The 27,553-nt window shown below is 40.7% G+C and overlaps 1 long non-coding RNA gene and 1 pseudogene across 1 annotated transcript; both read left to right on the forward strand.

Moving 5' to 3' along the window:
* Positions 1 to 3,887: 3,887 nt before the first annotated feature.
* LOC136351529 (protein FAR1-RELATED SEQUENCE 5-like) lies at positions 3,888 to 6,374 on the forward strand (annotated as a pseudogene).
* A 1,356-nt stretch (positions 6,375 to 7,730) lies between these two features.
* On the forward strand, positions 7,731 to 8,640 carry LOC136351503 (uncharacterized). Its single transcript, XR_010734711.1, has 2 exons — positions 7,731 to 8,162; positions 8,309 to 8,640. It is a non-coding gene; the product is annotated as an uncharacterized lncRNA (long non-coding RNA).
* Positions 8,641 to 27,553: the final 18,913 nt, after the last annotated feature.

A 27,553-nucleotide genomic window follows, 5' to 3' on the forward strand; every position in this document is an offset into this window, starting at 1 on the left:
CAAACAGATCATAAATTGAATATATAATTTAAAATTTACAGCTATTGAAGATTCTTTATTTATTTATAAAACATACCAAGATCAATATGTATGAGATATATTATCTATACCTATATTTGCAAGTGTATGCAATCTTTGAAAGTATGATAAAATTAACTTACTAATATAGAAGATATTATATACCCTTAAGCCTTAACTTAATTACCATCGAAAAAAGGGAGGCGAGCAAGGAAAAAATCACACAGACTCTTATCATGCGTATGGATGGAAGCATGTATATGTGTTGGGCGGACTCGTACCGCCAGATTGATCTTAAGTTTTTTACTAAAGATAAATCTAATGGTATCTGATGGTAAAAAAAATATTAGGTCCATCAGATTAAATAAAACCAATGGTTAGATCTTCTCCTTTTTCCATAGATTTTCTAGGAATTAATTAGAGCGTTAGGTGTCATCTTTGCACTGTTTCTTGGAATCTCACGTGGCAGTTTAGGAGCTTTTTAGGATGTTTAATGGACTTTTATATAATAGATAGATATATCTACGTGGGTTTGTGAAATTTACTCCATAATATATATTTCCATTTTTAATATTTTGTTTTTATTTGGTTGCATTGCAAAGAAAAATAGTATATATTCAAAGTTAGGAAAGCGTTTTTCTTATATATAGATTTGATAGGTTCACCGGTTTAAACCATCTATATACCTAAATCTAATGGTTTTAATGTTTGTTTATATTTGGTTTTCATGCAAAGCACAATGTTCTATGGTAAAATTTAGGGAAGTGTTTCTTTTATATATAGATTAATGGGTTCACCGGTTTAAATAATCGTTAAAATATTTTTTTAGGGACAATGGTTAAAATAGTTGGTTCACCGATCGATTTAAGTGAAAAGCAAAGGTTAGATGTTTTATTATAATATTTTTTCATGTTAAAATTTTCATCTAGAAATAGGAAGAGAAGGATTGGAAGAGGGGAGAAAGCATGGCATTGTATTACGTACATACATACGTACTGAGGAGAGAAGGGGTGGGTTGTGGGATATTTTTTTTATAAAGATAAATATAATAGTTGAAAATAGTGAGTCTAGCAATTTATTAAACAAATAGCGGATCCACCGATTTATTAGAACGCCACGTAGCGGTTTAGAAACGTTTTGTAGGATGCCACATGGTAATTTAGGAGCGTTCGTAGGAAGTTTAATGAACTTTTAGTATATAATAGAAGATTTTTCTTTCTAACTAATAAAGCGTAAAAAATATGAGAAGGAAGAGTTAATCTAGGAAGAGGGTGGTGTAATAATAATAATAATACATGAGGTATATTATTATTATTTTCATATATAGTAGGTAGTTGTATATATATGAGATATAAGTACGTACGCTGGGTGGGGTTAGGTTTGGGTGGTTAACTTTTTCTATAAGATAAATTTAATGGTTGTAAATAATGGGTCCATCAAATATAATGAAATCAACGGTTATATATTGGAGTGGCATGTGGCGGCTTAAGAGCGTTTCTAGGATGCCACGTGGCGACTTAGGAGTGTTCATAGAAAGTTTTATGGACTTTTAGTTAATATACAGATCTAATAACGACGTAAAATAATGTGTCCATCGATTCTAGTGAAAACCAATGGTTGGACGTTTCTCTAATTTAAGAGTGGCACACAACGGTTAGAAACATTTATATGATATTTAATGGATTTTAACGCGTTTGATGTCTATTTGTGGGGGTATTCTTTTCTATAAAGATAGGTTCAATTTTAATTAGGATTGGAAAAAGAAAAGAAAGGAACAAACGAAAAAAAAAGTACTAAACAGATGGAGCAGTACGTGCGTACTGCACAGAGGTGGTGGGGCCGGTGGGAGGTTTTTGGTTTTTAAAATAGATCTAACGATGTAAAATAATGGGTCCACCGATTTAAATGAAAATCGATGGTCAGATTTCTCTATTATATTAGAGTGCCACGTGGCAATATGAGAGCGTTTTGAGGGAGCCACGTGGCAGCTTGAGAGCGTTTATAGGGAGTTTAATGGATTTTTAGTATATAATAGATAGATAGATAGATAGATAGATGACTGTCCTCACACCACCCAACCACCCACCATTTGTATGGATAATATTTTTACTCCTCTACCAACTCTCCCACCCACGTACATCCTGCCCATCTTTGTATAAGTAATTTTTTTACTGATGCATGTCTATTTATATTAGTTGCTAGTGCTGATCCACAATTCCCAATTCTCTCTCTCATTCCTCATCCTAATTTTTCGGATCTAGCAATTCGCATCCACAGCAGCGGTGAGAGGAGCAACACCAGTGACATCGACGGTCTCCGGTGAGCAGGCAACGACGGCCGACGGAAGCCTCCAATACACAAGCGGCGGGATCCAGGCACTAGGCGAGGACTTGCTGGCGTGGAGCAGGTAGTGCCCACGGGATCTGATCGGCGGTGGCCTCCGGCTACTTCGCTTTCCGCCTAAACCGCCGGTGCCCAATGTCTAGGGTGGCGGCGCTCCAAGCTCACGGCCAGAGAGGAGCCTTGCTTTGTCCGGGGCCAACATGCAGGAGCACTGTCGTCGGTGAACCCCTCCGACCGGGATCAATCCATCGTCGCCGACGCTACCCCCCACCAGGAGCCTTGATCCTGCTTGGGTGTTTCTATGCCACCAACTACTGGCGGCCAGGATGGGAATATGGAATTGGGGCTGCGGCTGAATTTGTCTCGAGTACCTCGCAGGCCCTTCTGCTGCCCTCTCTGCATCCTCTTTGCATGTCAAGATGGTAGGGAAGCAGATCTTGCTCGATGCAGGGAAGGAGCAATTCGGCATGGATCCAGTGGTCAGAGACGAGGATTGAGGAGGTCATCGCTAGCTTCTTACTGGTTTAGATGCAGAATGTTGCTGGGGAGAAGCATAGAGGAGGATGTCTCCTCCACGCTCCATGACCACCATGACCTCGGCAACTCCGCGCACCGGGTGCCTGGGTCCTGTGTTGTGTATTGTGTTTATCCATGATTATTCTTTTTACTCTACCATGGTCCCAAGTCTCATTTGCAACTTTTTTACTCCGGGTGTTCAATTTATATATGTATGCATTAAGTGAGTAAAATATATTATCCACCGATCAATGAAAAATAATGGGGAGTGAAATTTCTTTCTAATCTTTATTGAGTCCCTAACTTGTAGGGAGTAAATTTTTAACTACGTGTACATAGAGGGGAGTAAAATTTTTATTACGTGAGTAAAATTTTAACTACGTGTACATATAGGGAAGTAAAAATTTTTATTACGTGAGTGAAATTTTAATTACGTGTACATATAGGGGAGTAAAATTTTTATCACCTGAGTAAAATTTTAACTAGTGTAGATATATATATATATGGTGCACTCATGCACACACACAATCAGGTCCCTCCAATCTAGATCCAAAGCCTAGCATTCAGCTGAGGTAATTTTGCCAAAAAGCGCCCACCTCTTCCCTGAAATTTTGCAAAAAAACCCCTGACGATTGGGTTTCCAGCCTCCTCATCTAACAGATCGTGTATCCTCCTCCGAGCGCACTAAGCTGCGACTCTTGCGATTCCCTCTGTTGAACTTGTTCGTTCTCCTGTGTTTCCTCTTGCCATAGGTGAAAACGTTGCTTGGGAGGGAGCTTCATGTCCTTCCTCTGAGCTAATCCTTGAACAAGACCTTATGTCTTCTCCTACATGATTTTTCGTGCAAACCTACACGTGTACGGGATACTGGATATTGTGTTAGCTGCCAATGTCATTTTTGAAACCTATTTTAATTAGTTTAAAATTAACCCGTTTATTGGACTATGGATGGGATACTAACATTTCTTTTCTTAGATATGGAATTAGTAAATAGTTTGGGAACAGATGACATGGATGCCCACTCAGATGATGAGATAGCTATCCCTTTAAGTGATGACGATGAAAGGTTTAATACACCAAAAAAGAAACCAAGCATTCCTCTCAATGTAAGTTTGATTTGTGTCTATCAATCTAGCCTAAATTTTAATGTGCTTATTGCATACACCTGGTTTTTCAGTGTTCCTCATTTACTCCTGATTGTGATGAGGAGATAACGCCTGCAGTTGGGATGAAATTTGAAGACATCGAAGCTGTTGAGAAATTCTACAAATCCTATGTGCATACAGTAGGTTTTTCAGTTCGTATTGGGCAGCAAAAGAAGTTGAATGAGGTGGTTCAGTGCAAGTGTTTCATGTGTTCAAGGCAAGGATGGAAGTCCAAGAAAGGAAATGAAATTTCTGATCCTTCCAAAAAAAGACGTAAGTTAAAGGAAACTAGATGTGGATGTGATGCACATATTTTTGTTAAGTTGTGTAGTGATAACAAGTACCATATAGCTTCATTGGTTGAGCACCATAGCCATGGACTTGTGTCACCTGACAAGCTGCACTTGATGCGATCAAACCGTGAAGTTAGTGAGAGGGCAAAGAATACACTTTTCACATCCCATAGAGCAAGTGTAGGAACCTCCCAGGCATATAGGCTCCTTCATGTGAGTGATGGCGGGTTTGAGAATGTTGGATGCACGAAGAGAGATTTACAAAATTACTACCGTGATCTAAGGACAAAAATGAAAAATGCGGATGCTGAAATGTTGTGGCCCAGTTGTGTAGACAAAAGGAGATCAATTCTGCATTTTTCTATGATTTTGAAGTGGATGAAAGCGGTAGGTTGGTTCGTGTATTTTGGGCAGATGCTACAAGTAGGAAGAACTACAATCACTTTGGTGATATCGTATCCTTTGATTCTACATACACCACTAACCAATATGATATATTTTTGCACCATTTACTGGAGTTAACCATCATATGTTGTGTTCTATGGTGCTGCATTTTTAGCAAATGAGAAGATTGAGTCATACATTTGGTTGTTTAAGACGTTTTTGCATGCAATGGGAGGGAAAGCACCTACACTCATCATAACTGATGAAGATGCTAGCATGAAAGCTGCTATTAATCAAGTCCTTCGAAACACGGTTCACAGGCTGTGTATGTGGCATATCATGAAAAAAATATCAGATAAGATTGGGCCTCTATGGAGAGAAAATAGTAAGTTAAGAGCAAGAATGAAGTCATGTGTTTGGCAGTCGGAAACAGCTATGGAGTTTGAATCATAATGGCATTCTATAATTTCCAAATTTAATTTAGAGGGTAATGAGTGGTTGTCAAAAAGCTATGATATCCGTGAATCATGGATACCGGCCTACTTCATGGACATATCTCTAGCGGGCATTCTGAGATCCACTTCAAGATCAAAGAGTTTAAATTCATTTTTTAACCGTTTCATTCATCGTAAGCTTGCCTTTGTACAGTTTTGGCTTAGATTTGTTACATCTTTAGAATGCCAACGCCAAGAAGAGTTGAAGGCAGATAACATAATTATCCGCACAACATACAAACCTGTAACACCTTAGGCAATAGAGAAACAAACTAGCATTTTATTCACACATGAAGTTTTTGAGAAACTCCGAGAAAAGATTGTAGCAGCTAGAGACATTGTTGTGTTAAAGACATGGTACAATATGAGGGGATAAAAACAATAACCATAAGTGATGGCTCTCAAAAGCTTAGGGTGGTGCAATGTGACACATCGACAATGATAGCGAACTATTCATGCAAGCTATTTGAGTCCGATGGAATTCCATGCTGTCATATTATTCAAGTGTTGAGAGGTGAAGGTCAAAATGAGCTACCAAATGCCTACATATGAAGAGATGGGAGAAAAGATTCAAAAGGTAGCTATATAAATAATATTCAATGTTTTCTTTTCTTATTTCAATTGTCTAACTACCTTTTTATTGCAGGGAGAATGTTTACAATGATTATGGCAACCTTCTGGAAGAAATAGCTATTGACTCCTCAGAAATGGCCGTGAGAAAGAAAATTTCAGCTGCATGCAACAAGTTTGAAGATCTCATTCAAAAGGCTAAGCACTCAGCTGAAGCCATAGATTTCTTAACATCAAGTGTGTTAAGCCTTGAGGCACCTTTGGACCAAATGGTCGCTGGTGGCAGGCAAACTAGACAGGAAGAATTTGAGTCATTTCTTGGTTGCAACATTCCTACTGAAGTTGACATACTTCCAACGACCGATACTCATTCAAGAGGAAGAATCAAGAGAATAAGAAGTAAGGAAAATAAAAATCAAGGAAGTAACACAAGTAAGTACCAAGGTGGCAAGGAACGAATACCACGCTTGTGCAAGATTTGCAAGGAAATGGTTTTTCATGACAGCCGCAATTGTCCAAATAAAACTAGTATCAGGTATTGATATTATTATATTCTTCTTATTCAAGGGAATGGTAGGAGCTATGCAATGTTCTTGGCTTCCATGGCCTAACTTGATTTACTATTTCTTTTAGAGATACTACTTGGTCAGGTGCTGAAGAATAGTTGAATGAAGATGGTAGCAAGAGAATATGGGAGGCATCTGCAGTAGCAGGAAAACGATTTAGTTGATCAGGACAACTTGCTTGATTTTAATGTAGCTCCTTATATATGTACAAGTGTATTTCTCATTACTGACATGCTTTAGCAAGCACTGAAAATTTTCACTATGCATGTTCACATAATTAAACCTGGTATTGATAATTTTCACTTAGAGACTTCGATGGAAAAACCAGCAACAATTTTTACATTCATGCCAGCAGGCCATCATAACCTTTTACATTCAGATTACAAGGATTTGAGAGATATTACATTCAATTTAATCTAGATGAACATTTCTACCATGTAAGAAGAAAGAAAAATGTGCAGTCTGCTCAAAATTCAGAATGGCAAACATTCTGAATTTTTCTGAAAATATGTGCAAATCAGATGTGCGTCCGATTTGTTGTTATTGCTTGGTACTGCCAATTGTTGCTTGGTAACACCACTAAGCAGTAGCAATCATTCTCATCAGAATTATTCTTCTTGCTTCCTCACACCACCTAACAGTAGCAATGCTTCCTCAAATTGATAGCTTTCAGAATGGTTAGGAACAGGGGCATCGCCACATACTGCAATCACTCAACACCGGAGAGAAAGCTAGTGCGCGTGTGTGCACTAGGATGGGTACTGTAACCAAGAGCAAGTACGGAGTTGCTTCCATATCCGCTGTTGATGCCACCTTCAGTACTAGTGAGAGGGAGAGGGGGCATTAAATATTAGGGTTTACAGAGAACTTGAACAAGAGAAAAATGGAATATGGGAATGTGAGAGAGCAAACCTGCAGCTTAGTTCCTCAATAATGTAGCCCAGATGATCGTTTTGAATCAGTCTTCAAGCTTTGCTTCGTCACCGCCATCGCCGAGGAGCTTCGCGTCGTCGCTGCCGCCGTAACAGGGATGAAGATTCGAGGGTGGAGATTGAGGGTTTCTTTTGGCACCTGTACACGCCCCTCGCAACGTCCTTAGTATGCAGTTAAAATTTAACTCACCGACGACCAATATCGATCCCATCCTTGCGCCCCCTCCCCCTACTCTCATAGTCCAAGTAAATTTTTTACTTGATGTTATCCAACTTCTTAGTAGTTCTTTATATAGTTAAAATATAACTCTGTATGCATATTGAGTTATTTTTTAACTCTGTACGCAATGAATTATTAATTATGAGCCCTCAGTAATTTTTTTACTGCTATAAGAACCCTGCTCCCACCAACCCTCAGCTGTACCTAGGTAGTAATATTTTTACTTGATTTAAGTGTGAGTATTTATACCGTAGGAAATCCTATCCAACCATTCCTTCCACCATCAATTACTCCATTTTTTTCGGATCTACGATCGCCTCAATCATGATTACAGCAATGGCGACCGACTACGAGAGGAAAGGACGACGACCTATTCACCGCCCGATTTGTGGCGGCCACCAACGGCGACGAAGACGCTGAGGAGATGCAGAGGTACAGGATTGCAAGGATGGCAACGAAGGAAGCCGAAGGGGCAGCGGGCGGTGTTGCTACCATGGTCCAGCCATGGGTGACGGGCTGCGGCGTGGTTTTCGGGCCATCGCCGCGGCCACCATGCACATCCGCCTCCTCCTCATTAACCTGCAAAGGAACCTAGACGACGGCGAATGCGTCGTGAGGAAGGACCCATCCATCGGCTGTGACGGGTGGTGGCGGCCTCCGGCGAGTAGTGGCGTGACGGATGTGAGATCCTGCTCCCTCACTTTTTTTACTTGGATTACCCTGTGTTTTTTATGCTAGATGAGATATGTTGACGATGGCGATGCAGTTTTCCTGAGATTGTAAGATTGTGTACATACAACTGATTAATGATTCTTCTCTGCCAACAGAAGAGCATAGCAGGCTGCCAAGATTAACTTGCGACTCCAGTCCGGCAATCCCGACCCAGTTATGAAGTTAATTATATACATAAGGTACATATCAAATCCATTTGATGCTCTGCCCTGATCTTGGATTCATGCCTTTGCATTCTAATTGTTTGATCAACTGAAGTGTATTATGTAAGCATTCAGTGAGTAGATTAGACATATCGTACCTAGAATAATACAAATCACGAGTTGTTATTAGCTCGTTGGCTATTCACATTTGTGATGCACGTCGTTTCATCGGTGCTATGTGTGACCACCTGGCTATTCTCATTTGTGATGCACGTCGTTTCATCGGTGCTATGTGTGATCACCTGGCTATTCACATTTGTGATGCACGTCGTTTCATCGGTGCTATGTGTGACCACCTGGCTATTCTCATTTGTGATGCACGCGGAGTGTTGGTAATTCTTACGGTTACGGATAAAATCCACAAGCGCACATATATACTGATGTAGCACTTTCCTTACAGAGTATTCCAAAGGGTATCGAATCCAAGGGAACATGTGCGGTCAGATCTTCCTCCGGTTCATCCAAGGACACCAAGCAAAGGATAGGCCAGGATAGAGAGGATTTACTATTGAGAAACAATGTCTAGGAAAAACTTAAGTTTAATCCTAATGCAATACTTCAGACACTGGCAACCCGTTGTTCCCAGATGTCGCTCTACTACATACCTGGACAGGGAGGACATAAGTGATCTCGAGGGCTGTCACCACCTCTACGCCTACCTCAAACGTAATGTGGGATATGCAGCAATTACTGGATAACAATTACCTAAACACCACGTTTAAGCAATTATTATCTACTTTAGTAACTGGGACTTGGGTGAAATCACCAGGAGAATGGATACCCTTGATATGCAGACGGGAGAGATCCAATACAACCTCGAGGAACACATAGCACATATGCAAGAATGGCAATAGACTGCTGATGCTCAGTTCACCAACATCAACAACCTAATACAGCAATAGCACGCAACCTTCAAGCTGTTGATGCGAAAACACAAGACCTGGGAGATCTGCTTAACTCCAGTGCAGGTCCAAAAGCTTGCCTTTAGATTCGTGAGCGTGCCAGTTGATTTGATCCTGCAATCAACAAGAAATAAAGACAAAGAAACGCGGTTAAATCCATAAATGATAGCCGATCGGCTAATTGCCGATGACATATCATTTATCTTTGAGCCGATGCAATATATGTATCGATCAGCTGTTATAAACATGCAAGAAAGAACTAAATCTCTACTCGATCGGCTGTAGATATTAACGATATACAATCCTTATGTCGATATATACTTAAATCAAGTGATTGGGATAGATCGGTCACCATGCCGAGACAGTATAAATCACTTAAATCGAAATATATATACTAACAACAAGATTATATATGTTCATAGCATAGTCGATCAGATAGATCCAGCATGTATCGGCTAATATTCCAATACAACTCTATATTATGATATTAAAATAGGCAAAATATACCAAACATAAAACTTAATATATCTGAAAGCAATAGCATCTTAACATAAAGGACAGATCTAGCGCATCGATTAAGCACATGAAATATAAAGCTAAATCAGGTAAGATCAGCTGAAACCCAATATTACCCTAATCGACAACCAAAAACAGGCTAGAGACTATCGTTCTAATCACGACTTAATAGATCAAACTCAAATGATGCAGCATTAAGTATGAAAAGAAGAACAGTATCTAGACAATCAAGCCGTTGGATGCTTCATAGAGTGGTAGATACCCTATATAATCCAGGTCAACATTGGTATTTAACCTGATCGGTTGCCTCCTAGTGGTAGATGTTAGCCGATTGGAGGTTAGATAATAATGTTGTCGGAGATTATATAGGATATACAATAACTCGACGAATTACATAAACAAGATTAGAGTATCATAAAGATGGAAGCACTAATCCTGAGAACGCAAGCCGCCATAACAAGTTTTACCTCTAGTTGAAGATCGAAACCGATGTAGCTCAACCCGAAAGCAAGAACTCGTCGAAATAAAACGAAAGTAAAAGGGTGGTGATACGCCGAGATTGTATTGAACGTCTGTTGTTGATTTACATGGGGTTCAGGGTCTATTTATACCCGAGATTACAAAATATGTCCATGTCGGACATGACTCTTATCTCTAACAAACTCTAAGATACCATAAGTCTTTACGACAGACTTTTGCCCAAACCTATCTCTAAGGAAATTACATAAAATATCCTAATTAATAGATACAATTGCCTTTCCAGGACTTAATCCGTGTGTGGCAATCCATATGAAGCACATTAACCCAACCCAACAATGTGTACCGAGTCGTATTGTCGGAATCGGCTCAATCGGCTAACCTTGTCCGACTCGAACTCTGCCGGTTAAGGTTGCAGCCGATTCAGACTTAGCCGATTATTGCTCTGTTTCTGAAACGATCTTGATCTTAGATTCTGCTTCGATCTAATCTTCATCTCCGATACTCAGATTATCAAATTTGGTCGTTAACACAAGCATACCTCCGCTTTCAGAGGTTTAATCCTTATCTAGGACCCTGAGCGAGTTTCCAATTGCATGTTTGCTTTCACATTGCATATTTCCCTTTCCAATTGCATGTTTGCTTTCCAATTGCATTCTATAAATCTGAAAACGTCATAAAAATTTACAAAATAGAAAATACCAAAAAGATAGGTTAGATTTTGTCATACTAGGTAAGACAAACTAGTTCTCTGTTGAAATGATGAATAGTTGCTCTGTTTTATATCTCTCATATATTGGTTCATAGGTAAGTGCTCTCTCGAAAATTAAATATGAGTATCCAACAATTATCTGGGAACCTGAGGTAAATTAGCTGCATTTGCTAATCTAAGTCTAAGCTGTTGCGAGGTATGAGATAGTAAATAAGAGTTGTTATGATCCTAGTCTTAGTTTTATTTAAATTCCGGATGCTTTGTTTTTCAAAATGATAAACTTGGATGTTCCTCATTTGATATAAATTCCTACCAGAGCCACAAAAAAAGTGCCATCATGATTGAACCATATACATTTTGGTTACGTGCCATTCCATTGAACTTTATCAAATCCTTGTGACTTGTGTAGATACTTCTCATGCTCTATGATCAAGATCATACACCCACATATATGCACATGCTAAACTCCATATTACCACCAAAATAAATTATCCATACTTTTATGTGCTTTCTTCTCCTTAAAAGAAAATCCTTTCTAAAAAAAAAGAGGAGGAGGGAAAGGCATGGTTATGAAATAATAATAATAATAATAATAATAATAATAATAATAATAATAATAATAATAATAATAATAATAATAATAATAATAAAGAAGTTATGCTCCCTCAAGCATGAGCATGATATTATAAAAAAGAGAGAGAGAGAGAAAAATAGCCATGCCCTCCCCTTATTGATAAAAGAAGGATTTTCGGGAGAAGGAAGTAAGCACAAAGGAGAAGCGTTTTCTTTATTTCTCTTCACATTTCATTTCCACCATATATCACACACACTTTGCACGATCTTGATCTTGAGTATGATTAGTCATCTATTTTAGTCTGAGTTTTTGATTTAGTAATAAATGTGAATGCAAGTATGCCATGTTTTGATCCCTACCAAGCTCCACATATCAAACCTTAGAGTAGGAATCAAAAAGGAAATTTAGTGAGGAATTCATATTGATACACTTAGAGAGACTGAGTGAGTCATTTGAGAAACTTGCCTTTTTTTGCAAAATCATTTGAAAACTTTCGGAATAAAAGTTGAATAAAGATTCACCCAAGGCAAGTAGAAGCAGTGTCTCGTAGGAATCAGGGATAAGGATAGGCCATCGTGCCAAAGATTATTTAATTTGAGTGAGAGTACATATACCTTGCACCTATACCTTTGAGATATACAGCATAGTAGCAACTCCTGATCAACAACCAAGTCTTTATTTCCTTTTGTCCTTTACTCGGGACAAGCAAAGGTTCAAGCTTGGGGGGTTTTGTTGACGGTCGTTAGTGATCAGTTTCGACCATCCATATTACCAAAATAGAGGAGAACTAGTTATGCTTGCAATGCATATTCATGTTAGAATAATAATATTCCACTAGTATTTGGTTCACTAACCTTTTGCAGAGAATAACTATAAAGTGGAGGAGAATCAACATCAAATCATACGATAAATCAATCGGACGATGTCAAAAATCAGACTTATCAATGAATGGGCCAAGAACTCAGAAGTAACATGACTAATTGGGCAAAAGTTCAAAAGTCTGCGGAGAGGAGAAGTCCAGGAGGCCACCAGCCAAATTATAGGTTGGTTGGGCCAGCCCCTGGTTCGGCAGGGGTGTGTGTTGAAATGGAGAAAGTGAGGGGTTTATATAGCCTCATCGCGGTTGGATGCAGGGTTTCTTCTGGACGGTGTAGATTGGCTCCAAATGACGGTTGGAGGGTATTTCCAACCATTCCAACTGTCACAACTGTCATTGGGAGGCTATATAAACCCCTCACTTTCTCCATTTCAACACACACTCCAAGCAAAGCTCTCTCATATTCTCTCAAGTTTAGTTTAGTGTTCTTAAGCTAGTGGAGTAGGAATAGAATAGGAATCGGAGTCTGGAAGTCTTCAGAATAGTACGGGTATGTCTCTAGTAGCTTTCCTTTCCTATTTTGTAAGCTTTGTACTTTATTTAGAATACACTTCTTTATACATTTCTAGTATTGAAATACTTTCCGAGTATATGAATACATTTAGTAATTATATTTTTCAATTATTTCCCATTAGTTACTCTTAGAAATTGTTCGCCTTGTAAAATCGAAAGAAAATATGTATTCCCTCGAACAATTCCATATATCTGATAAGGACCTTCCTAAATAGGTGATCACTTACTTAGCCCTCTAGATCTAGTACATAACAAGAAAATCATCTTCCACACTAAGTCTCTAACTTGAAACGATTTTGCTTTCACTCTCTTATTGTAGGCTTTAGGTACTCTCCGTTATCTTTCTCTATCTGCTCTAGAACCTTTAATATTTATTGCTCACATTATCGAGATTATCTCGTATTAATGTCTTATACTCTTGGATCGATAAATCATCTTGCTTGATGTATCTAAGAGAGAGCCAAGATTTCCTTAACCGGTAAAATGATTTCTTGTCCATAGACTAAGTCAAAAGGAGTCACTTTAGTAGCACCATGTTTAGATCTCCTATGAGCCCATAATGTCTCGGAGAGCATCTCATGCCATCTCTTTGGGTGTTTCTCAATCTTTTTCTTAACTAATTTTCCCCGTCCTCCCTGACCTCGACAGCCTTTGGTGGCTGGCGACAGCGAGAGATGGAGAGAGAGGATAGGGAGAGGTAGAGAGAAAGGATAGGGAGAGATGTAACTGTGGGTCCCACTGTTTTTGTTTCTAAAAAAATATTGACGGGACTGCCACGCGTGTGCAACATAGGACCAAAACCACTCTGGATTAAGTCGGGGAGTTATTTATCATGTTTCAATAGTTGAAGGTGTAGAATGACTGGTTTCGAGTTTAGAGGTGTAATTCAATCGACTGCGTTAGTTGGGGGTGATAATTCTTTTTTTTGTTATTATTAATAGTAAATTTATATGGTTTGGTTGCATAACAAGGCAGTAGGAAGGGGAGTTTTCGTGCAATATATACTTTCATAGTACAACATTTTTTGCGGTACTATAATAACAACATAAGACCTTTTAGATAAATACTAAATAACACAAGTGGGAAACAAAAAGGACGATGGACCATTTGCATATATTGCAACCTACCTACCAGATGCGCTATATACGTAGGGGGTTCCTTGCGCGCGTGTAACCGCCAGCAGTTTAGCTGGCGCGCACGCAAGCTTGGCCTCTTCCCGGCACCTTTTTTTTACTTTTTTCACATTTTTTTCTCCTCCAACGCGCTTTTCTTTTTTCTTTTTTTTGTTTCTTTCTGATTCTTTTTCAAACTTTCACATACCTTTTTACAAATGTAGATTTGAAAGTTCTTAATTTTGACTTGAAAGTTTTCAAATTTTAGTTGAAGTTATCAAATTTTGAGTTGAAAATTTTTAAATTTGACTTGAAAGTTTTCAAATTTGGTTTGAAAGTTTTAAATTTAAGTTGAAAGTTTTTAAAATTTGACTTCAAAAAATTAAAATTTTGAGTTGAAAGTTTTTAAATTTTGTACTGTAAGTTTTCAAATTTGAGTTGAAAATTTTTAAATTTTGAGCTGAAAGTTTTCAAATCTAGGTTGAAAGTTTTCAATTCTGGGTTGAAAACTTTTAAAAATAACTTACAAATTTTAAATTTTAAATTCAAAGTTTTTAAATTTAAATTGAAAGTTTTAAATAAGAGTTAAAAGTTTTTAAATTTGAGTAGAAAGTTTTCAAACTCTAACCGAAATAATAATTACGGTCTAGCTACTCGCCCTAGCTACTCGGAAAAAAAAATCAGCGCGCTAATCGCCCTACTCGCCATGCTCTGCGAGCGATGTGGATCGCGCGCGTCCGCGTGGGCCTGGTGGGCCGGAGTGCGCGCCGCGGGCGCGTACGCGCGAATTAGCAAATCCGATGTACGTACGTACCTACAGTGGATGCAAACACAAAAATTAGTGGCATATGTCAATTTCTGATGAATGATCTGTGTTTGCGTCCACTGTGTGTGTTATTTAGTCTTTATCAGAAATTGACATATGCCACTTTCTTTTTTCTGTTTGAACCTCCATCGATTTCGAGAGCATCATCACCAACCCATACGGTACGTACGTACGTACGTACACACACATACATACATACAGACACACATATATATATATATATATACATATATATATATATATATATACATATACATATACATATACATATACATATACATATACACTATATGGCATCTTAAGGTGCTACCTATTAAACAACACCTGACAAAATGATCAGACCCACCAACCGCGTAGACCCCCAACCCCCATCCTGAACCCACCCACGTTGACCTAATAGTTAATTGTTGACTACTGCATGTCCGCCTAATTGCTAACTATATGTGCTGACAATTTTCAATAGTAATTATTTAACTCAGTTTAACATTTTTAGTCCAACCAGAGTATTTTTTTTCAATACGTGTCAGACGACATCTTTTTTTGTACTCTACATGGTGTTAGTTTACTAGGTATGTTTTAACTCAAGTTAGCATAACCATCCGCTGACTATTACGTGCCACAGATTTTATAATTTTATTTGTTTGTTTATGTCATAAAAATATTTTTTCTTATTATATTTTTGTTCTCACTATCCAAAGTAATTTTATCACTATCGCAAACCGCCACGTAGTCCTGCCAACGTCATCCCACATCCATGATAGTAATATTTTTACATACCAATATACTGAACATATAACCCTATTGGCACCCTAATCTAACCTGTTCCCATTCACTCTTCAATCTCCATCCTTTTTTTCCGGATCTTGGGGGTAGCCGGCAGCATCATCGGCCACCGGGGCAACAACCTCTCCCTACACCGGCGACGTGGTTTGCTCCGAGGGAGTGAGCCTAGGCGGCAGCTCGTGGACAGAGACGGCGCACCACTAGATCTGACTCCTTTCCCGTGTTGCAACAGAATCAGGGGCACAGAGGAAGCCTGTCCTGGTCGTCGGCGTCAAATCACCTTCCGCCGACGCAGCCCTGCGCGGTCGTCGGCGAGCACATCCGCGCGTTGCCCCTGATTCTATTGTGTAATTTTTGCACGCCGTTTGTGGTCGTCGTCCACCTTCAGTGAATACTGATGGATACTGCTACGTGCCTTCTTTTTAAGCTGTAAAATGAATCTTCGTCCTTTTTACAGATGTGTATTTTTTCCCTCACATTATAGATGTGTAATTTTTTGCCTCACATAATGACGCGGCACGGTACGGCTGCGGCGCGGTGGTGACGGGCGACTATGGGCGGGAGACGCAGCGGTTCCGCCTCCACCACCGAGCGGCGGCGTGCACGGCGTCGGCGGATCCGGCACGGCATGGCTACGAGCACGGCGGTGATCGGCGATTGCAGGTGGGAGGCGAGGAGACGGCACGCCGGTACATCCGGTCGCCGCTCCTCGCCCCACGCGCCCGGATCCGGCTGCAGTGGGCCATATCTGGCACGGATGCGGGCGGCGCAACGGCGGATCCAGCGTGGATCCTGCACTGGTGATGGCAGGCGCGGCTGTGATGGGCGAGTACGAGCGGTAGGCAAGGCGGCAGCGGATCCAGCCGCTGCTCCATGCCTACGCGCACGGCATGACCTCCGCGGCGGCCACCTCCACAACGCGCCGCCGTCGATGTCTGGAGCAAGCGCGAACAAAAAATTAACTTATACTTATAGACTGTGAGGATGTATATGGAGTAAAAATTTTTTTGTCATACCAAGTTAATTTATTGCTCAATAAGGATACCAAGTTAATTTTTTACATAGTCCCCCCATGTTTTTAAGCTTATTAAGATGCATCCCGTGTTAAAAAAAGGTTTCTAATGAATATGTAAAAACTTATACGTATTGGGATGTATTTTTTTTATAACAACAAATTACGAAAAATGCAAACAATCCTCTCTGCTAACAAGTATGCAAAAGCTAACTCACCCAAAAAATGACTTGTTTGTGGGAGACGGGTATTGTAAAAAAAATACCTGAATTTGATCATCAAATATTATAAGTTCAAAAACTAATAGTAAACTTTTAACTCCTAAACCATGTCAGCGTAACCCACAACCAACTGTATACGGGAGTAAAAATTGTACTGACTTTGGAGAAATTTATTGAACACTTAATATATAGGGAGTGAAAATTTTACTGAAGCATAATTTTGCTGGGAATTAATTTACTGATCATGCAACAGCGATGAAAAAGGGAATTTGGGAGCACAAGTGGGGCCCATGGTGCCACGTGTAGATTAGAAAGTTGAATCTCTCGTGCTAGAGCGAACGGGGTAAAAAAAACAATAGAAACGGAAACAACGCTCGGTGAGTAATATTTTGACCGAGATGACCGTTGCGGGAGCGAAGGTGAACAGATAAACCGGACGCGGGGACTACCGTGAGTCGCTCTACGTAGCTTCCTGGCGCGCTGCATCTGTTAGTGGCGTCCCGTAGCGTGACCGTGTGTGTGTCTATCTATATATATACGTACGTACGTACATGTACATATACATATACATATACATATACATATACATATACATATATATATACATATATATATATATATATATATATATATATATATATACACACACATAGATAGATAGATAGACAGACACACACACACACAGACTGTTAGCAGTCCATTGCAAGCACACTGTACACCTTGGTCGATCTGTTGGCGGTCAGGGTCGTACTAGATCGATTCTCCTTTCGTTTTGCACAATAACAACTGTGTGTTCAAGTGTCGCAGAAAGGATAAGTATACCTGCGATTTAATTGAAACGATTTCTGAAGAGGAAGAAAACGCCCGGAGGCTGCGAATTTTTTAAGGACCTAATGCAAGTAAGCATATTTAATTTCATCAATTTAGTTTTGGTTAATTCTTTTCAAATTGGAAATGGGGCTCTAAGTAATATGATTTTGGGAGGATACATGAGCGGCTTGGTAATATACCCTTCTGTGAAACATACGCATATCATACTACAGCTGTGAATGTTACGAGAGTATACTTATCCTTTAAACACTTCACTTCGAAGGGCAATTAATTGTGAATCGTGAAAGGGCATGTAAGCTAGTGGTTGTAGTAAACTGATCATCTAAGAACCTTAGTTCAAATCTCCATAAGAGCGAATTTCAGATTGGTTTATTTGAGGGCTAAGTTTCTAATATAAAATAGCTACATATATCCGGTTGATGTAGACACCGAGTAAAAAAAATATCCTTCTCTAAAAAAATCAATTTTGAATCAAATGGAATTTAAACCAAGATGTTACGTTGTCTTTTTCTATGTTGTGTAAGGAGCCGCTACCTTGCGGTGGCGGTGTGCTTTTTTCTTTCCTTGTTACGATATTTCAGAATTGTGATCTTATATTTTTTTCTACGATATTAATATGAAACTTCGCACTATTCAGCATGGGTTGTTTTGAAAAAAAAATGACCTTGTAAAACGTGGTTCTCTATGTGCCAGGCTCTCCATATTTATAGGCTAGATGAATCCGCATCTGCCACATACTTGTAGGCACAAAATACACTACTACAGAAAGGCACATATAGGTGGGCACTATATGTGTAGGCCGGAACAACTAAAGCCAACATTTATAGTGCTTTTCTGACCTTCGCGAGCTGGAAATATATAAAACGATATTTCAGGATTGTGATCTTATATTTTTCTACTATATTAATATGAAACTTCGCACTATTCGGCATGGGTTGTTTTGAAAAAATTGACCTTGTAAAAACGTGGTTCTCTATGTGCCAGGCTCTCCATATTTATAGGCGATGAATCCACATCAGCCACATGCTTGTAGACACAAAATACACTACTACTCGACCGGAACAACTAAAGCCAACACTTATAGTGCTTTTCTCACCTTCATGAGCTGGAAATATATAAAACGATATTTCAGGATTGTGATCTTATATTTTTTCTATTATATTAATATGAAACTTTGCACTATTCAGCATGGGTTGTTTTGAAAAAAAATGACCTTGTAAATACGTGGTTCTCTATGTGCCAGGCTCTCCATATTTATAGGCTAGATGAATCCGCATCAGCCACATGCTTGTAGACACAAATGGCCTGTTTGGTACAGCTCGAACTCTTAAATTTTGCTCCAGGAGTTGGGTCTGGAGTGGAGTTGTGGAGCTGCTTAAACCCAGCTCCACAACTCTAGTTCATTTTGTGAGAGAGCTCCACCCAACTCCACTCCTAGTTTTTGTGGAGCTGAAACTGTTTGGCTGAGCTCCAGCTCCAGGAGGGGTGGAGCTGAAGCTGGTGCTGTGCCAAAGAGGCCCAAAATACACTACTACAGAAAAGACACATATAGGTCGGCACTATATGTGTCGGCCGGAACAACTAAAATCAACACTTATAGTGCTTTTCTCACCTTCACGAGCTGGAAATATATAAAACCGACACCTTTAAGCAATTGTAGGTGTCGGCTCTATAGAAAACTTCAGACATTTACTATATGTACCGGTCTTTTTAAAAACCAAAACCTTTAATATATTATAGGTGTTAGTTTCTTAAAAAACAAGCACCTATACCAAACCGAGCCGACCTGGCAAGCCGAGTGCCAGGCTAGTCCTATCCACTATGCCCGCACGGCCTTATGCACTCGTGCACTCGCGTCTCTCTCTCTCTCTCTCTCGGTGGCCTAGCGGAGCCGGAAGCACTGACGGTCGCACCTTCCCCTCCGCTAGATCTGGGGGGAGGGGAGGCAGCGGTAGGGGCGACGACGGCCTCCGATGGCGGCAGGTGCGGCGTTGTACCCTCCCCTCCACCAGATCAGGCGGGAGAGGAGGTGACAGTCTTCGGTGACAGTAGCGGCGTCGGCCGCGCCCTCCCCTCCGCTAGATTAGGCAGGAGAGGAGGCGGCAGCGGCCTTCAGCAGTGCCAGCGACTGGGGATAAGGTGGCTCGACCCTCCTCCTCTCCTCCCCTTCATCTGGCGATGGCAACGGAAGTGGCATCTAGCGACGACGGCAGGGATGGAGTAGGATATCGCCACCATGTGTTCAACATCATCCATCGAAGCGTCAACGTCGTGTTTTTGATGTTCTTGATGTTCATGTGTTCTTGTATGTTTTTCATGTCCATGTGTTGTTTGATCTGGTCGGGGTGAAAGGGAGCTACTCGACGCATCTGCTCGAATTGAGCCGGTTTTTTTATTTTGATTCTTTATTCCTCTCATCAGGGCCGCTAGATTTGTGTTATGATTCACGCTTCTATCCAACTGAAGAACACAAGACGAGTTTCCTCCATAAGAGCAGGTACAATAGCAGGCTATAAGCCAGCTCCAAACATATTTTAAGGAAATAAATGAGGAGAGAGAAGGGCAGCGGGCTACAGATTTGTAGCCAGCTGTAGCACGGACTCCAAGACACAGTGTGTATGATAGGTGTGACCATATATTAATAGTGTAGTATGTTACTATTGTATGAATGAGCTATTAAATTGGCTATAGATGAATTGGAGCTAGTAGTTGGCTATACTATTGAACTTGCTCTAAGAGCCCTGCATGTAGCAGTGTGATTGGGGTAGCTAAATTTACTTTTTACGTCGGGAACAGATGTAGCTAGCACCTAGCAGCTTAGCACTAGCCTCTGGCCACCGCCTCCACCGTCCACTGTTGGGAGGGCAATGGGAAAGGCGGGAGGAGGATTTTTCCCCTGCCAGATCTCGTTACTTGAAGAGCAAGTTTAATAGTATAGGCAACAACTAGATCCAATTCATCTATAGCCAATCTAATAACTCATTCATACAATAGTTACATACTACACTATTAATACTTGGTCCCACTTATCATACACACAGTGCGTCTTGGAGCTTGTGCTACAGCTGGCTACAAATCTATAGCCCGCTTGCTCTTCTCTCTTCTTATTTATCTGTTAAAATATGTTTGCAGCTGGCTTATAGCCTGTTATTGTACCTGCCCTCCGCGTGCCGCCGGCGCTTTGCCAACCCCAGCACCTCCCTCCCCCGACAGCACCCCTCGCTGGCCGTCATTGAGTAAACCATATTGGGCGTACGTCGTCCTGCTCGAGATGAGGCATTAGCCGATGGATCTCAAAAGGCAACGCGGTTGGCATGCAATAGATCGGGCATGACATGCTCCGGACAGCGCATGGGTAGGGGTGGCGTCGTCCCCGGCGATGGTGGTGCGGATCCCGGCACACCCCCCCCCCCCCCCCCCCAAGATCTAGTCTGCTAGTGTCAGCGGAGCGAGACTCTTGTTCTAACACACACCTTGCCGCTGCTCTCTCTGCTTCAACATTCGTGACAACGTGTGACAATCGGTGGCGGCGGCCGGAGGCCCTTGTAATTTATTTATCGGTATATAGATGTGGAGATGAGACCAGACTTGTAATTCTTTTACTCTTGATTCAAATTTAAAGAGACAACGTAAAATGTAAAAAAAAATTTAATCATATCTGTGGCAAATCGAAGCTCCATCGATTTTTTAATAAGGAAAGAACGGGAGTAACTATTTTACCAACGAAGCATAACAGGACTAGTGCTATCACCAAAGATGCATGATTTTGCTTCTACAGTTCTTTTACCAACGAAGCATAACAGGAGTAATGGTTTTCACCGGACCGAGTAATAATCCTTTTACTCTCACCCGCAACAGGTGCTTTCACCAGACCGAGTAATTATCCTTTTACTCTCACCCGCAACAGGTGAAAGAACAAGTATACACATATTCACGCAAATAGGTCAGTTAACGAGTCCCAATTTATATATGAGAAGGGATGCGGGGTACCATCGTGGAGCCAGGCTATAGGAGTGGGAGGTATCGCGTGATGCGCTTGCTCAAATACGGTTGGTCGGAAACTAGTTGTATCATATTTATTTTTAAAATATTTTTTTCTGAAATCGGGGTCGGAATCGGACACCTAGATATGAAAACAGAATCGAATATTATTGGATACATATACGAAGCGAAACGAATATACAGTGACGAATATTAATCAGAACATAAAAACCCCTCAAACTAAGCATCACAGATCAACGAAGAAATATAACTTCATTATTTTTCTAATAGAACATATCGACATTTCCAGCTGTAGTTTGATCTCATCTGTGGTATTCTGTGTCAAATCATCATCATCTATTGGTATTGTTTCAATGGCAGTTGCATCAGGCACTTGTGGGTTGGCAGCAGCTCCTTGCGTCGGCTGAGTTGGTGTTGTCACCTCTACGCTCGCACTGCGTAAGCTGAAGCTGCTGCTACTTGCATGAGAGGAATTCATCACAAATCTACCACATAACACATATAAACAAAACAAAAATAAATCAGTGAGGAGCTCCACAAATCAATAGGGGTGAGTCGGTCGGGTAAAGTGCACTGGTGGAGAAATCATCTTTGGTCGGTCGGCCGAAATCTACAATAGTCCCGGTTCCACTAAAAACCGGGACTAAAGATGATCTTTAGTCCCGGTTGATGGCTACAGTGGGCATATTTGATACCAACCGGGACTAAAGATAAACCTGTCAGGCTCCCTGAGTAAAGATCCTAACTTTACTCCCGGTTGTGTCAGGCTCCCTGGGATCTTTACTCCCGGTTGGTAACTAAAGATCCTAACTTTACTCTCGGTTGGTGTTATCAACCGGAACTAAAGATCTAGAAAATTTTTAGTCTCAGTTGGTATACCAACTGGGACTAAAATTCAACGCTTAATATATAATCCTTCTTCCCTATCCTCTCCTCCACAACCGCCTCGCACTTATCCTCTTAGATCGATCTCCCTCTCCTCCCTTTCAGATCGATCTCCCTTTCCTCCTCCCCCTCCGCCTCCTTCCCTTCCTCCTCCCATCCCTGGCCCTCTCCTCCCCGTCCTCCCTTCCCATCCGCTCAGATCGATCTCCCTCTCCTCCTACCCTCCTCCCTCTCAGATCTATCTCCCTCCTCCTCCCCCTCCGCCTCCTCCCCTTCCCCTCCCATCCCATCCCCGGCCCTCTCCTCCCCCTCCTCCCTTCCCACGCAGCAGGTGGCCGGCTGGGCCGCGCACGGGCCCAGTGGCGAGCGGCGGCAGGCGGCAGCCGCTGCCGGCATCTTTTTTTTTACAATTTATGATTCACTAAGATGTATAATTTTGTGATTTGTTGCATGATTTGAGATGTATAATCTGTGATGTATTTGGTTTGTGTGTAATTTTTTTAAGATTTGTGATGTATTTGTTGTATGTATAAGTAACTTAAGATTTGTGATGTGAATATTTTGGGATGTTACTTTGATCTGAGGTTTGATTTGGAATATGTATCCCACTTGATTTGGGGATATGTATCCCACTTGATTTGGGAGAAAATACAGGGGATTAAACTCTAGCTAAAAAATAATGAAGAAAAAAGAGACCTAATGGGACTGCCGCTACCCTCTCTTTAGTCCCGGTTGGTGTTACCAACCCCGTTTATTTCAACTGGGACTAAAGATGGATTCATAGTCCCGGTTACTAAAGGGGGTTACCAACCGAGAGTATAAATGGTTTCTCCACCAGTGGTGGAGCTGCGGAAGTTGATGAACCTGCTTAGGCCGAGACGACGAAGAGATGACGGTAGTGGGGCTTCAAGGCGACGGCTGTGGCATGAGAAATGAGTAGGCAACGACGGTGGCGAGATGGGGGCACAGCAGCAGCATGCTTCCTCTCCCCTCCCGACGTGCCGGAGCTGCACGCTTTATTATTAGTTCACGCCGGCGACGTGCTCGACCATGTATCACATGCAGGGAGTAGATGGAGCACCTACCGGGTGAGGAACTCGCTGACGGGCTTGCTAGAGAGGATGGGCGAGGTGTCGCCGTTGGCGATGCAGAGGATGTCGGGGAGGAACGGCGCCAGGCGGCGGAACGCCTCGTCTGCTGGGTGCGCGGCCGGCAGCAGCGGTGGCTAAGGGGCACGCCGGCCGTCGCTAGAGCAGAGGGAGCCGATGCAGCGATGCGTATGCACGGCGGCATGGCGGCTGGCGGCTGTGTGTGATGTGGGTGGAGACTGGAGAGTAGCTACGGTTACATCATGTTGTTGGGCTGGGCTGCCTTCTTGCCTCCTTAGGTTGGGCTAGATGGTCTAGGCCTGATGTATAACTCGGATATTCAAGACAATATCGGATGGTTTCCGACCGAATTCCGATTCCGACGGATATCACCTCTACTGTATTCGTTTTCTTTGTCGAAAAAAATAATCCGAATTCGAAAATTTCCGGATATTTCTGACCGAAGTTGTCCGAATCCGAAAATAAGTCTGGTTAGATGGAAACTATGTAAATCACTTTCAACCCTAACTACAATTCCAAGCACTACTGCACGCGTATTTCGCTGAATCAGAACTTATACATAAGAAGGGTACTTTTATATCCTGACGCTAGCTGAACTATTTTAGTTTCCCCAAGGACAATGTGTGTTGTTCTGTAAGCTTTAGCTGTGTGAACTGCAGCAAATTAGTTTGCCTACGTACTACGGTCAGCAAGCTTTTATCAATGTAAAATCTAATCCGTTCGTGCTTACAGTGCGATGCCTGCCAAAGCCATCGAATTAAAGCCATCACGTGCACATGTATGCATATATACTTTAAAATTTTGAGTAAAACATTACAAAAATTACAGATTTAACATGAAGTATCATAAAACTATAAAACTATAGATTCAATACTACTTTATCATGCATAGACTACAGATTTAAGGTGGAATATTGCAAACTACCGATTTAGCATCAAAGTTATGACAAAACTATAGGTTTTATACCAATTTAATCACGTAACTTGGACATTTATAAATCAAACGTGCTAAGGATTTAATTCAAAATATATAGTTTTGTGATAAATTTATTATTAAATATTTACTTTTATGATACTTAGCCTCGTATAGTTTTGTGATATGTTTATTGTTACATCCATAGTTCTGTGATACATCACTTTAGATCTGTAGTTTCATGATAATTTAGCAAAAATAACTATAATTTTGTGACATTTACTTCAAAAATTTTATCTCTAAGCTTTTGGCCCGAGAGTCCAATGGAAGTCTCCTAACTTATATAGTACTAGTCTATTTTTAGTATTTGATTACTTATATATTTCAAACCATAGCTATTTTTAAGATCCGTTTTTTAAGTCCACTCAAAATATATGACGCAATGAGTACAATATCTAATATATTTAAATGCTAGAAGTAACTGAGCTCTACAACAAACACTAGTATAGATCCTTCTATCTGTGACGGGCTCTAATATACTTAGAAATAGTGGGCCGTCACAAGGAAGTCATCTCAATCGGGCCGAAAAGTGCCCGATTGAGATATGGTCGCACAGATATGTTAGATGGGTATAAAACTTAAGCCCGTCACGGATGACACCTATCAGTGACGGGCCACAACTTTAGGCCCGATTGAGATAACATTCCATATCTCAAACGAGCCTCGAGTTGTGGCCCGTCACAAATGACCATCATCTGTGACGTGCACCAACTTGAGGCCCGTTTGAGATAACAACTAGGCCCATCACAGATGACTCATCAGTGATGGGCTATATACTTAATCTCTATCGGGCATTAACTAAAGCCCGTCATCGATGACTATTTTTCCATTTTTCATATGAAATGTTTATATTTGTAAGTTGACTATAGCAAAAATAATTTTACGGGTAGTAAATGATTTCAAATGGAAAAAATGTCAACAACAAAGTTGTATAACTTATCAATATTTACAACTTTTAGTTTGGTCATTTTTCAATATAACATTTTTTTTGAACAGTTTGAATTTGAATTTAAAAATATGACAACTTCAAACAACATTTCAAATACTAAATGATTTCAATTGAAAAAGTCATCAACAACAAAGTTGAATAACTCATCAAGATCTAAAACTTTTATTTTTGTTATTTCTTCATCTGACGAAATGTTAGTAATATTATTCAAAAATTTTACATATATGTGTTATAGTTTATAAAACCAGATAAGAGATATGTCAATTTTGTGAACAATGTTACTATCACTTTGTCGTATGAAGAAATGACCAAAATAAAAGTTTTAGATCTTGATGAGTTATTCAACTTTGTTGTTGATGACTTTTTCAGTTGATATCATTTAGTATTTGAAAATGTTGTTTGAAGTTGTCATATTTTCAAATTCAAAATCAAACGGTTCAAAAAATGTTATATAGAAAAATGACAAAATAAAGTTATAGATTTTGATGAGTTATACAACTTTGTTGTTGATGACTTTTTCAGTTGAAGTCGTTCACTGATCTAAAATTTCTATTTGAACTTTTCAAACTTTGAATTTCAAATTTCAAATTGTTTAAATAGAGTCAGATGGAGAAATGACCAAAATAAAAATTTTGCATCTCGATGAGTTCTACAACTTTGGTTTTGGTGACTTTTCCATTTGAAATCATTTAATAACCCCAATTTGACATCCTAGCCTAGGGCATAATAGGATTAATAGAATACTCATACCAACATGTCACAATTATTTTTCCGGAAGCCAGTCTCTAAAGAACTTTGACGTTAAGTGTGCTTGGTCTGGAACAATTTCGGGATGGGTGACCGACCGAGAAGTTTGATCTGTGACGGGCGCTGGTTGTAGCCCGATTGAGATAGGTCATCTGTGACGGGCTATAGTTTGACTGGTCGTCTAGGTCAAAGCTATCGGTGACGGGCTTTACTTAGGGCCCGATTGAGATAGAATCATCCGTGACAGCCGTTTGCCCGATTGAGATAGCTCTTCACATCAGTGACTTCTAGCCTGTGACGGACGCCATGCCCGATTGAGATGGGGCTTACCGCCCGATTGAGATGAGGGTATCCGTTCTAGTGAAATGTAACTTTTAATAGCATTAGAAGTAATTACATATATATGTTAAAAGAAAGATCTTCGTAGGTAAAGTGTAGATTCACAAGTAAATATACGATCCTTTCATTCGAGGTACACAATATATATAGAGAGAGATTATTGTTTTTGGATAAAAGCAATTTATTTCATCTAGGAAGTAACTCTTTAGGAAATAGAAGTAACTATTCACATAATTACGAGTAACTCATCACACTATTAGAAGTTAGGGACAATTGCTCATTTGGTCCTGTTCTGAAGTCTAACTACTAATTTGACCCTACTTTTTAAACTTTGCTCATTTGACCCTACTTTCCAAAATCGAAATTGCCGTCTGACCCTCTTTCCACTCCACCGTTAGGGTTTTTTAAAGGAATCAGAAAAAAAATCATTTTATAATATAAACTGACTAAAATACCCCAGAGCAGTGAACACCAAATCAATCCCCAAATTTCTCACCCCACGGTCAAATTTTTCATCCCGGCGCAGCTAGGGTTCGGCGGAGGCGGCGCACGGTGAGGGCGGCAGCGGCGGCTTGTGATGGGAGCTATGGTCCAGCGGCGTCGACGCTCGGTGGGGGCTGCGGTGGTGGCGCACAGAGAGGGTTTCGGCTGTGGCGGTGGCGGCGGGAGCTGCGGTGGTGGCACGCGGCGGGGCTGCAACGGCGGGCGCCGCGCGGTAGGGACTGCGGAGATAGCGCTTGGCGCGAGCTGCGGAGGCGGCGCACACAGAGGGCTTCGG

This window comes from Oryza sativa, chromosome 8 (genome assembly GCF_034140825.1).
Source record: "Oryza sativa Japonica Group chromosome 8, ASM3414082v1".
Classification (NCBI taxonomy): domain Eukaryota; kingdom Viridiplantae; phylum Streptophyta; class Magnoliopsida; order Poales; family Poaceae; genus Oryza; species Oryza sativa.